Source organism: Leptinotarsa decemlineata, unplaced genomic scaffold (assembly GCF_025532065.1).
Source record: "Leptinotarsa decemlineata unplaced genomic scaffold, Ldec_3_MD MMD2_tig00026340_RagTag_RagTag, whole genome shotgun sequence".
NCBI lineage: Eukaryota > Metazoa > Arthropoda > Insecta > Coleoptera > Chrysomelidae > Leptinotarsa > Leptinotarsa decemlineata.
The window spans coordinates 1537756-1552201 of record NW_027412694.1 but is presented as its reverse complement, the minus strand read 5'-3'; the positions used below and the strand labels follow the sequence as shown (position 1 = coordinate 1552201).

General features: G+C 35.7%; 1 long non-coding RNA gene across 1 annotated transcript; it reads right to left on the bottom strand.

Moving 5' to 3' along the window:
• Window positions 1–10041: 10041 nt before the first annotated feature.
• LOC111503635 (uncharacterized) lies at window positions 10042–11303 on the bottom strand. Its single transcript, XR_002721901.2, has 2 exons — window positions 10978–11303; window positions 10042–10323 (listed from the first exon to the last, which is right to left on the bottom strand). It is a non-coding gene; the product is annotated as an uncharacterized lncRNA (long non-coding RNA).
• Window positions 11304–14446: the final 3143 nt, after the last annotated feature.

Below are 14446 nucleotides of genomic sequence, written 5' to 3'. Positions count from 1 at the left end.
TATCAAACAATGATAATTCGATCCATATAGGACAAAATGGCAAATATTTGGTGATGAATATATTGAAAAATACTTTTTTATAATATATGTTTTTTCCTTTGAATAGTGTATTTCGACATGAATTGTTTCTGTTGTTTTCAGAAATCTAATACAAAAAGGACTAGAACTGTAAATACTTTCAATTTTTTTTTCACGGAATTGTCAGTATTTACTCTAAAGTCATCGACGTCGAAAGCACATTCCGTTTTTTTATTGAGGTATTCACAATTCAAAAGTATGGACATATTTCTGACGAATGTGTCAAATTTATGGATTTCTTTCAATAAAATGGTAGATGCGATAATGTCTATGAAAATATTATTTTGGTCTATACTCAAGCATTGGTCATTCACATCCTCACGACACCATTAATGTAATGAGCAGAGCATAGGTAGATTCCCACCATGCAATTATTTTTCAGACTGGTAAAAAATTTTTCTAATAACACATTGTATTCATGTAGATTATCTTTGTAACAGATCTAACTCTTTCAAGTTACATCTGTTGAATGCTTTACAAATTGCATGTATATTTGCGAATGAAAAGTCTGTTACAACACTGGAAAATGCTGACCGGTACCTGTTGTCTTCGCAAAAATATTTAACGTAAAGTCATCCAACAATTTGAAAATGGAATTTGAATTGTGTGTTGAAGAAATCTTAAAAAATACGAAATATATTCTTTAAGGTATCTCAATTTGATTACCGGTGTAAATAAATAAACCCTTTCAGAATTTGCTGTTGGTTTTTTTACGAATCCCCTGTTGCATAAAAATAAATGATTCCTAACGATTTTTTATTTTTGGCTTTCAAAACACTCAACTGTTCAACGCTATAAATTTTCATGCTGAACGGAAGACATATCTCTTTAACATACTCTGGGTGATCATTCTGTATCGATATCAAATCAAATAGATCATCTTTGTCACGATCCAAATGTGCAATTGCTTGAGACCTTAATTTCCTCAAGGTTGAATCAGATTTGATTCGTTGCAGATTTTTACTATTACTTAAAATTTTGTTGTTAGCTTTCAGAAATGTTTTTTTGTAAGATAATTACTTTTTATGCAATAATCTCTTCTTTATAAATCATCTATCCACCTCTTTCACATGATTGGTTAAATGAAATAGATGGTTGTAATTTGAAGAAGTACTAACTACTTGAACAGTTCTATCAATAATATTTAGTCTAAATTTTGTACATCCATAATTATTATGTTTACAAATACCATATACATTGATGATATTACTTTTCTTGATATATTTAGCGTATTTAAACGCTATAATGCAAACATTGTTCACATATTTAGCAATTAGATTACAAAATACATATGAATGATATTTTACATTCAATCTTCCATCGGTAAATATATTTTCTCAGATTTTATCTTCAACTACAAATACTCCTTTTAGAAAATTGCAGATTTCATAAGCCTATTCCCGATGATATTATTTGAACTTATGGGTAAAATTTCAGAGCAGATTCTGGGACTGGATAAATGCCATAGTTCTTCGGGAATTTGAAAATTTTCTGGTGAAATGTTTTTATGATTTCTATTTTTAATAGCTTTCGCTTCAGACATTACCTCGGCACATATCTGAAAATTATTTTGAAAGAATTTTCCTTTCTATGCTCTCCACTGAATAATATTATCATACCATTATGGAATTCGATTTTTCTAACATGAAATTATTGTGAAAGAATTTTTCCTTCTATGAGATGCGATGTATTTCATAGTTTTTATTCCCATTACCTCCTCCGTCGAGCTGTTTCTTCGTGTGATTTTCACAGATCATTAATATGATCGAATTCGATGTTTTCAACATGATATTATTGTGAAAGGAATATTACTTCTATGAGATTCGATGTATTTTTTAATTTTTATTCCCATTTGAACCCCAAATCTGAAATTATTATGACAGGGTTTTTCCTTCAATGAGTTTTGATTAATTTTTTCATTTATATTTTCCAATTTGACCCCCTTTGACGGCCGGTCTCATTTTTTCCTTCTCAAAATATAATACTATTATACGATTCGATCTTTCTAATATCATAGGATTTTTTCTTCTATGAGATTTGATTTATTTTTGAATTTATAATCCCATTTGACCCTTTTTGACGGGCGGTCTCACTTTTTGCTTCCTCCTCAAAGTATAATATCAATTTTGAATTCGATTTTTCTAACATGAAATTATGCTGACAGCAGGTCTAGTCTTGTGATTTTCATAGATTATTATTATGGTCGGATTCGATTCTAACGTGAAATCATGCTGTCAGGATTTTTTCTTCTTTGAGTCTCGATTTATTCTTGTACTCGTATCCCCATTCGACCCCCTCCGATAGTCGGTCTCATCTTGTGATTCTAATAGATTAACATCATGATAGAAATCGATTATTCTAACGTGATATTATGCTGACAGATTGTTTGCTTCTAGGAGTTTCGATTACTTTTTAAATGTATGTCTCCATGTGACCTCCTTCAACTATTCCACTCATATACTACGTCTGAAAACAATACATATTTTCAGAGATAAATAATTTTTCACTAATGTACTCATCCCCTATTTAAAATTTTTTAATCTGCGTTCTTAGTAGACACATTTGGAAGAGTTGCCTGAGGTGTTCATTCAGCGACAATCACTAATAATTTTCAACCTTCCTAATGTATGTTTCTTTTTTTTCGACGTATGTCCTATGTGCGTTCAGGAGTTTTCGGGATTTTGGCTGCCACCTTTCAGCTGCTAAGTTGAAACCGGTGTAAGAAACTCGCCTTATTGTCTCTTAAGTTTCAAATACGTAAAACATTATAAAGAAACACACTCAATTCTGTCATAAAATTACGTCTTACGAATCTACCCATGTCATCGATGACAGCACATAAATAAAAGTGTTACATGTAAGTGGAATTTTAATTTTCTCATCAATTATAACGTGTGATTCCTAACACACGTTAAAAGGTAAAATGTTTATATGAAAATAATTGTTTCGACAGGGCTTTTTCCAGTTTGTGCCTGAAAGTTACTTTTTTTGCATAATCAACACATTTCTTCAGTATAGAGGTAATTTTTCAAATTGATTGCTTACTTCTTTTCATTGGAAATTTTCCACATTTTTCGAATCACAATGGAGAAGTAGAAATCCAAAAGCTTTCTATCCCAAACAATTAACCTCTCTTCGAATATATCGTTTCAATTTGAAGTGTTCTGTATTTCGAATCATGATACTTCATTTGAAAAATAATATAAATGTGAACACGTATAAAATGATGACAAATTTTCAAACCCGAAAGAAGAAAAAACCATGCCTGAGTGCAATAGTTTCAAACTACAATATTTCACAGTAGATATTCGAAATTATTCCCAATAACTGCCGTACATGACTATGAGTTCGTCCCAGAATGTCTGTAATTTTTTAGTATTCCTGGAATTTCATGATGACATTGTTTTCTTTGCAAGATGGCACCAAAATGAAAAGTTACGTAGTAACAGTTTCATGTATGACTTCCTTAAAAAATTATATTCTTGATGAAGTATCATATTTATTTCTCTCGCTATTCAAATTTACGAGTGACGCACAATATATATAAATTTCATTTTGTTTTCATAGATTATATTCAATTCGTGGGCAAAATTTTTGAATACAAAATACTGACTAATTTGACTCTTCAGTGGTTTATTTTAGGCAGTAACGTTTTGAGGTAAAGTTTTCATTTTGTATTAGTTCCTCTTTCGATGTTGATATGTTCACTTTTCAGATTTTTGGGAGGTGAAATTCCTAATGAAACAAGAGACATAATTTTCAAAGAATATCAGTTGAGTATTGTGGATACTGCAGCTTTTTTTGATGAACTGAGTTTCTTCTTATGTTGAAGAATTAACAAATCAAGCACTGAATCAGCAGAATTTGCATGACTCAGAATGAAAGAAGAAGCCTATAAAGAAATCTATGTTAATCTTTTGACTCCGTCTGAAGCTTTATTCACCAGTGGTGATAACTCAGTAAAGTGAAAAATTCCAATGGAGCAAAATTCACCTAGGTTATGTAGAGGAATCAGAAGATAATTTATCGAACTCTCTCTATTGTGGCAAGAACCAGCCTTAAATGGCTGTATACATTTCTGAATCAGCAACTTTTTTGAACACTCTTGAATGAAGAGATGATATCAAAACTATATCACAAATTGTGACGCCTATTTTGAATTCCATCTATGCTCTCATCACCTGATACGGTACAACATCTGATAGCGGAATGAAATAACTGAAATATAGAGCATATTATCAGATGTATCAGCAAGCCACATGTCAATTGAAATGATCAAAAGATTACATTAGCCATGTTACATGTTGTTATTAGATATAACAGCCATATTCCATCAACGCACATAGATAAATGGTAGTAGATATCTCACTAAGTACTACCTACGTCAAACAATTCAAAAGTGGAAGATAAATGAAATTATCAAAATTTCATATCTCTACAAGAACCTTTGAGACACAAATTTTGGTCTCTACATCAATCATTCAATACAGAAATATTGACGACGTATCTGGTACTGAATCACTAAAAACCAAATTCAAAATAATATATAAGTTGAAATTCAATATTCTCAGTTGGTATAGTTCAGACTTCATTCTCATTGAGCTGGAGCTGAACTCCACTGTTCTTAAACAACAAGCCCAAAAAAGTTAGTTCAATGACATATTTCCACAGAAAGACACCATCTGTGGGTTCGACAGCGAACTCAATCCTTGAATATCAAAGATGAACGAGGCTTTCCAAGGTGATCAATTGCAAAGCCAAGTTTTGACATCGATCGCTAACGAGATTCGTTCTCTGTCTCTCACTGCAGTGTGCACTGCAAGGCAACTAGCTGAAAACCAGAATCCAAACACAACGCATACATGATTCAATACCAGACATTGCTGTTTCCACCCGCCGTAGGTCTCATCATTGGTGTTAGGCTCAACTACTAATGTATCGCTGGACTCAAGCCTTACGAACAAGCCTGACTGAGTGAAGGTGACATCCCCCTCACGGAAACGACATCTGTGGAGTCGACAGAGAACTTAATTGAAGAATATATAAGTTAATCGAGGCCTTCCACGGCGGTAAGTTACAAAACCAAGCTTAGACATTGAACGCAGACGAGATTCGTCTTTGGATTGTCTCGTTCATATTTGATATAAACGAATATGTCATTTTCGTAAGGGGGGCACCGAGACCAGACGCCGATGAGAGAACACCTCCTAGTAAAGTGTTAAGTTGAGAAGGTGAATGTTATCTGAAAAGATAACGCAGTGAGTGATAAAAGTGAGTGTGACTAGTGCTGAGTGTCTAACACATAACACAAAAAGACATTGGTTCTTTTCAGAATTATACCGTGTGCATGCACACAAATAGAAATTGGGAAAAAAGAAGAAAGGAAGGAAGACGGGTTTGAATTAGTAGAAAGAGCAAAGCCTAATAGAAGAAGACGTCTAGCACAGGAGAAAGCCGCGAAAGCGGCAAGTCATGAAGAGGAAAAAACAAGCGAGGACATGGATACACTACAGGAAACGAGCACCATTGTACAAATAGTGCCAGAAACAGAAACACCGACTAACAATGCAGAGAAGCCAACCACTGAAGAAGTGACACCAACCTCAAACATGAACGAAAAAGAAGTGGTACCAACAACAGAACCAGGAAGGCCGCCACCAATAGACTTACACGATACCAAGAAATGGAACTAGATATCAAAACATCTCGAAGCAAAGAAAATTGGTTACAACAAAGCCAAATTAACGAGAGACTATATATATATATATATATATATATATATATATATATATATATATATATATAAATGAATAGGTAAGTACACTTTGATAATTCCCATATTTATTTTAATTCAAGAGCCACCGGTAGACAGCTGTTTCAGCCTATTGGGCATCGTCAGTACCGGGCAGGCGGCCCTCGATTGAAGACAAAATGAGAAAAACCAAGAAAGTACTTAATAAAAATAGCTGCGTAAACGGAAGCGAAACATAAGTGAAACCACCTATTGGTGTGACACCCAAGTCAACTTGCCAAGTTTTTATGTCAGTGTTGGTGGTTTGACCAATCAACCGACAACAGCGGTAGCAGAAATTTTGGAAGCTAACCTGAAATGCCATCGGAAAAGGAATCCACATGTTTCTAGAAATGATATGAAATCTAGAAAGGTTAATGCAGTCGAGCTGCTGGAAAATAATTCCATATCATTTCTAGAAACATGTGGATTCGTTTTCCGATGGTATTTCAGAAAAGCTTTCCAAATTTCTGCTACCGCTGTTGTCGGTTGATTGGTCAAACCACCAACACTGACATAAAAACTTGGCAAGTTGACTTGGGTGTCACACCAATAGGTGGTTCCACTTATGTTTCGCTTGCGTTTACGCAGCTATTTTTATCAGGTATATATATATATATATGCGCACTGGCCCCAGGCAGTGCAAGCATACAGTATTATGGGCATGAGAACTGTTCTTTTCATCAGCAACTTCAATTTCAGCCAAAGTTGCTTATGTTGAGTGTTATTGGTGCCAGGCGTTGTCTGGTTGATCTCGCCATTCCGATTCTCTCTCGTGTTAGGAATCACACGTTAAAAGGTAAGACCTCGTTAATCCTTAGCTCGCACAAGTTTGGACTTCTGAGGGTTGTCGTACATAGGGGAGCGACAGCTGGTTAACGGAAAAACAGATTTTAAACAGATTTTTTTTAAACCTGAGGCCTGAATGTTAGTTTCTTCTCTAGGGTAACGGTATCTCTTGTCCGTTGAAGATAACCTTGCCTTCCGGTCGTGCCCACCTCCGGGTGAACAGTATCGCCTGACTCTTGTCAGGGTTCATACAGATCTTCCACAGGTTGGCCCATTCCTCTAATATGTCTGCCTGTTGCTGCAAATATCTGGTGACATGCGCTTGGCTCGTAGATCTCGCCAGCAGAGCCGTGTCGTACGCGTAGAGCTCCAACCTGGTAAATTTGTTTTCCAGCTTGGGTACGTCTGCTGTATATAGCGAGAAGAGGTGTGGCGAAAGGACTGCACCTTGCGAGACCCCTGCTTCTAGTAGTCGAATTATTGAAATTTCATCTCTTACTCTGCAGCGGCATTGCCTGTCAGCTAGAAGAAACCGGATTAATCTTATCATCAGTTTTATGTAGCCAAAATTGCTCATTTTGGCCAGGAGTCCGTCATGCCAAACTCTGTCGAACGCCTTGGAGATGTCTAAGATGATAGCTTCGGTGTTGTATCCTTTGCCGAGGTGGAAGCCTTCGGTCGCGGAGTCTACTACCCTTGTAGTTGTAGCTCTGTCGAGTGTTCTGATCTGAAGCCGAACTGTTCATCTGGTAAGATTCCTAGTTCTCTGGTTTGATCCTAGAGATGACACGCTCCGCCACTTTGCTTATGGAAGGTAGTGAGCTGATTGGCCTGTGAATATCTGGATAACCGTTGCCTTTTTGACCGGACACGGAAAGTGCTGCAATGTGAGTACAGCGTTTATGCTGTTGGTAATGGCTGATATACTTTTGCGCGGTAGGACTTTCAGTGCCCGGTTTGTTATTCCGTCCGGGCCTGGGGCTTTTCAAATGGATGTATTTCACTTCTTCGGGAGATGTCGGGGCCAGGGGTGACGCATTGTCCGTTTTTATTCTTCGTATCGTTCTTTCCACCTGCGTCTCAGTTTCTTCTACGTCGTCCATGAATGGGACGTTGTTCTCTCTTCACTGCCTTTCGTAGTTGTCCGCAAACGCTTCCGCTCTTTCCAGGTCAATGTAGACAATTTCTTGCTCTCCGTGAATTGGTGGGCATAGCTGTTAAAATTGTTTCCTGAGTACTTTCTGCATTCTCCATGCAGACTGGTCTTCAGTATTTACTTCTTCCAGACGGGTAGACCATTGTCTGTCTCGGATCGCTCTCAGTTCATCTCTGAGTGATCTATTGGCTCTTTGCATGCACTTTTCATCCATAAATGCACGTGTCCTTTGATATCGTCCTTTCAGGCGTCTTCTTATTCTGATCAGCTCCACCGTTTCTGGTGGAAGTTGCTCTTGGAAGTTGAAGCGTGGGGCTGGGACTTTCCGTGCGCTTCTTTCCGTTTGAATGATCGCCTGCTGCAGCTGGTGTGTGGCGTTCTCCAGATCCGTTTTTGTTTCGATGCGTGGCATATCTCCCATCGCATCGTGTATGGTGCGCTTAAATTTCATTCAGTCGATGACCACTTCACCTCTTCCTATTGTGAACAGTATGGGGTTGTGGTCTGACGAACCTTCATCTAGTGCTTCCATCTCCGTAGTATCCATGTTCTGCACTAGTGCGATGTCAAGAATGTCAGAGTCTTCTCATGGGTAGTGCGTTGGTGTGTTCGGTGCTACTATCGCGATGTCCTCAAATTCTTCCAGAATTCTGACTAGATCTCTGCCTCTCCAATTGCCATACCTACAGTTCTAGTCTCGCGACTTTGCGTTGGAGTCGCCGATGGCAACTGTTGGGTGGTGGTCTGGGAACATTTCTGCCATGTCGGTTCTTTCTAGTCTTATACCTTGCGGAGGCAGGTATACCGACGATATTCTTAGCTGCTCGTAGCGTCTCAGTTTGACTCTGACCACGACTGCTTCTCCGAATTGGACATCTGGTTTTCTATCTTCATTCTGCGCTAGGTCTGGCCTGTCTGTCCTGTATACGTTGTATCCTGGGATTTGGTAGCTCATTTCGCTCCTCAACCTTCTCTCCTGCAGTGCCATGACGTCTTTGTCTAGACGCAATAGCAGCTCCAGTAGCTCGTTTCGCCTGTCTGTGGAACCGTTTATATTTCACGATTCTATTTTCAGTTGTTCCGGGATTCGTGCAGGCATTACTGTCTCCCGGGTGCTTGATTTACTGCAGCTAAGACCGCTTGAGTGATCTTTTGCTGTTCCGTCCTTAGTTTACTTCTAACTTTGATCAATTCGTTGTTGCTGTCTGATTTCTTTTTGTATCGAGTCGTTTTTTTAGCCGACGGCTGTCGTTTAGGTCTTTGTCTTTCGGCTTCTCTGGGCCTGTTTACTTTAGTGATATTTTAGTAAAACCCTTTATCTGTGAGTAAGAGTAAATAGGTAGTCTTTGTTGACTGGTTAAAAACCAAATTACTGATTTATTGGAGTACACAAAAGAAGACTTTTAGGATATCATTTCCAATATTTTGATACTTTTCATTGTCATCATGAGGGAAACTACAAAAGTAAAAATGTGTGTTCTTTGCATATTGCTGAAGTTTTGATGAAACTACTTACATTATCCATGAGGTTGTATGCAAAAGGTTGAAAAATCATCACATATATTGTCGCTTTGAAATCAAACCGGCGTATCTGCAAAGTACATATTTTTCACCTGAGCACTTCGAAGTTTTCGCCTATGATATATTCCATTCAACGTCCGTTACTTTTTATTGAAGTAGTGATTGCAAATAAATCGAAAATTGTTTCAATTTGAAGATATATGCACATATGTTTTAGGTGAAAGGAAAAGATAATGTCGTCGAATTTATTGCTTTACAATCTTTTTCAAACAAACATTGACATAATATATGTAGTGATGAGGTGAGATGGTTTGTTATCGGTATTTAGGTTGATATAAATTTCTGCCATTACGCCATCAATATTGATGATTATTCAATTTTTTTTCATTCTTAATCGGAATGTTTCGGGACCATTGTCCCAGCATCAGGATATGTGTAATGGAGTGTTCAAATTTGTTTTTTTGTATCCTTCTTTTGTTGTTCCTTTCGAGAGTTTTTCTTTTCCACCGTAATTAAAATTGAAGTCCATGTGGTCACAGTTACACAAAGAGCTTAATACTTCTCCATGAGACCCATAGGAACTTCTACTTGATCTATAGTAGTCAGGTCAACGTTCGTTGAAGCAGTAACTTCACGCCCTGAAAAATATATCATAGATATATGACCTTATAATTATATTTTTGGAAAAAGTTTGAACAAGAATGAGTGAGTTCTTCTTCTTTATTCGTATCGACTACATACATACTTATACAATTTATCAACAATGTTGATTTATTTAAATGAAACGATAAAACTTAAACTTATCCGCAGTATGGAAAACATGGTTTTATGCCTGGAATTCGTAGTCTTGGTAGTTTAAGGAGCATCTTCAGGAGTGCGTTCTAAATTGACACGTGTCGGGGGGCAGAGCTCTGGCGTTATCACTTGCCCCTTTCCTTCACTGTTCCCTGCAAGTTCCAACATCAAAACTGTACGCTTTTTTCTCAATCTGAAGAAAAATATTGAAGTTGTGTAATAATTAGTTCAAGTATACATCTACATGGGTCGATTTTGAACCTTGTGAGCTGTAAAACATCTTGCATAACATTACGTAAGAATAAAATAAACCGACACATCTTCGAAAACATCACATGAAACTTCGTTCAATTCAACCTGAATTATTCAAACATATTTTGGTTTCAATTAATATTTTGCTTCATTCGCTAGGAAAAAATTTACCCGGAAACCGACAATTTGGCAAATATGCCGGTTTGTTTTGGTTGAGGCTGCTGGAAACTCATTATTGTTAATGTTAATCAGTTCACAGAACACTGTGTTGAAATGTATTTATAAAACACCAAATGGAAGAGAAACTGGCAGGTGTCCTAACTCTTATTTGATTACTATGATTTTTTTTCATTTTATCATGATGCGATTCGCAATATAAAATGTAATTCTTGAAATAAAATAGTGTTGATGCAAACGTGGAAATATTATCGTTTATGAATTCGAAAAATTTTTCAGTATGGTTTTGAACATAAGTTCTTTGATCTAGATGCAGAAGGTGAGAATATAATTATATAATTCACTCAAATCAGTTTTTTTATTCAAGCTGGAAAGTGGTGAATCAACCTTGATATGAAAGTCAAAAAATTATACATACCTAAACTTCAATTTTCGAATACTCCCATTTCGTTATTCCATTACTCAATAACTTCATTTTCTGTATTGGCGGTAATATTCAAAATTTATCGTTTTCTATAACAAGATTCTATGTGTGGTTACATACGAAAATTCACAACTATCAAATTATTCCGAATCATAAATTAATAAAAATTCAAGGAAAACAAATTGAGTAGTATCAAAAATGAGATCATATCAAGCACTATCGAACGCTTGTTTACTGAATTTTCCTCAAGACAACAATGTGTATACTAAAAAGTCTTCAACAAAATTTGGGAATCAAATGGAAAAGATTGACAACCAACAAAGTGTCTTTCTCATCAACAATTGAATACAAAACCTGAATGAATGTAAAATATCCCAAATGTCAAAGAATTGTCAGATATATATCCGAAAATATTTCGAAAGATGTAACGAAATTCATACATGTCAATATCAATATTATTAGATAGTCTCTGAACTCTGGAGCATAACCATATGAGTGTTGAAATTCGAATTCTAACATGAAGTTTGACTCAGCAGCCTACAATGTATATGAAAATTTTCAACGCAGCTGCTACAATGAAGCTATGAGTGAACCGATGATGGATATTGGTAGCTTTCGCAACAACCCACTATTTATCATCGACTGCTTCCATCAACTCGACACTATAAAGTCATCCACTGTTGACATCGAAATGGAATTCAAAACAGGCAAGGTGAAGTTTCCACTGTTGACATCGAAATGGAATTCGAAACAGGCAAGGTGAAGTTTCCACTGTTGACATCGAAATGGAATTCGAAACAGGCAAGGTGAAGTTTCCAGCAAACACCAAAGTATACGCACTAGTCCTCCACGATGCTGTTTTATCTTCTAATGCCTTAATCGGCTCTGTTCTCACTGGATTGTAATACGGTTGACATGTCATTCACCATGAAATACTCGATATTGTAGAATAATAAAACATTTAATGATTATTTTCTGTTTTTTCGTTATAAAAAAATCAGATATAGACGAATGTGGATTGAAACATGATTCTATAACATATAGATACAACAGATTTCAAATAATTACAACGCCATAATATAACGATTCTTTCAGTTGTGGGTTGGGACTAAGTGGCTCCAATTGATATTTCTGCATAATATTCTGCGTTAGGTAGGCGTATATGTCGTAAAAGAAATGTTTTAAGCTCACATACTAATATTTTCGACACCATCTCACACCGAGTTCATACTTCTCACAGAGCTCCAAAAGTTTTCTCACCTCATCAGCATCATAAAATAACACTCAAATTGATGAATGTAGAGCGTTAAAACTTAGATCAGTCATTTCGTGAGTCATTTTGCTTATGGCAAAATCCAAATCCACCGCATCAGGCCACTCTTGTGCTGAATATTGCATCCACATATCCATAGGATGAAGAACTCTGGAAATACACGAATTGCAATCATCACTTTGAAAATTATATTGTCGAAATAAATTAAAATACTCATATAAAATTTGACTGTCTATGGAGTGAGTAAGTTGATACATATTTTATAATAATCTATCATGTCTTTACTATTTACAAAAAAGACGATCTTAGTTAAACTCTCAAAACGAATGAAGTCTTCTGTGAATATCCTGTGGAATACATTGAAATGTTTTCAATTTTATTTTCTCCATCAATAATCAGAGAGCGGTTATAGGTTTCTGCTCCAAAGCTTCACTTCAAAATTAATGTCAAATTTCAAATTATCATTCATGAATATAGTGGAATTACGGCTCAAAAATATATAATAATATGTTCACCTCTGTGACGATGATTTTCACTTCTTGGATTGGTAAATATTCACTGCTCTCGTTGTCACAACTTAACAAATATTCATTCCGTTAGATGATCTGAACTGAATGAGACTATATGATATATTATGCTCATATAGAAAATCATCAAAAAAGGTAGGGGTTGGAGGTAATGTATCGATGACAGTCATATCTCAAGATTGAAGTTAAAGAGAATGAAATGGAGGAGGTCGAGGTAATATATTTCATTCATTCATCTTTTCATTGAGAAAATACATCCAACAGGTCATGAGACCCAATAACTGGAGTACATAATGAAAAATGAAAAACTTATATCAGTCCTGAAAAACAAAAATTGAAACAAAGAACGAAATATGTATCAGCATTACATACCATGTAACATTATAACATATAAGCATCAGTTTCCTAGAGGAGAGGATTGCCTAGAAGATGACAGTACTGCCAACTGTTGAAAGCGCTCGCTGATAATTAATAGAAGATATAAATCTTCAAATCTTCAAAATATATATATATATATATATATATATATATATATATATATATATATATATATATATATATATATATATATATATATATATATATTGATTATGCAGTCAAGCTGCTTCAGCTGTTTCAGCCTATTGGGCATTGTCAGTACAGGGCAGGCGGTCCTCGATTGAAGACAAAATGTGGAAAACAAAGAAAAGTACTTGATAAAAATAACTGCGTGAACGCAAGCGAAACATAAGTGGAACCACCTATTGGTATGACACCCAAGTCAACTTGCCAAGTTTTCATGTCAGTGTTTGTGGTTTGATCAATCAACCGACAACTGCGGTAGCAGACATTTAGGAAGATAACCTGAAATGCCATCGGAAAACGAATCCACATGTTTCTAGAAATGATTACAAATCCTAGCATTTTCATTGCACAGGATGTTATTTGTTCGATATGTGAAGAGAACGTTAGTTTATCATCAGAAATAATACCTAGATCTCACGATTGGCTGATTCTTACCAATGTTATATTATCCAATTTGAAGGTATATATTTGTACTGAGGATATCCTTGCGAAAGTCATTGTTCTACATTTGCCTATGTTCAATGATAGTTAATTGTTTATTTTGTTCACTGAGGTTACACTATAAAACACACTTTAGTCTATTTTCCACGATACTAGCGTGAAAAATAGTAACTTTGTAATATCGTTGTGTAATTATATACAATCAGTCTTCAATCTCCCTGAAAATCTTCATATCATCAGCAAAAAGTAGTTTTTCAGAGTAGATACTATCAGAAATGAACGATTCAATTCCTTCGTATTCCACAAATAATTTTCTCTCACTAAGATATAATTTAATCAAATATTGGAGGCTTCTCGAAATGCCAAAAAATTCGAAGGCTTGATAATTTCATGAGAAATTGATGATGTGAAACCCGATCAAATGCTTTGCTGAAGTCTATATACACCACGTCCACTTATTTACGTTGGTCCAGTTTGTCAGAAACATATTGCGTAAAAATACAAAAATGTGACACAGTGCCACGACAGTTCACAAAACCATGTTGGAATTCGGACATTGTGTTTTTTACGTGCTTATACATGAGGCCTGATAAAATTATTACAACTAATTTCGAGTATATTGATATTATGGAAATCGGTCTATAATTAATTTACTATT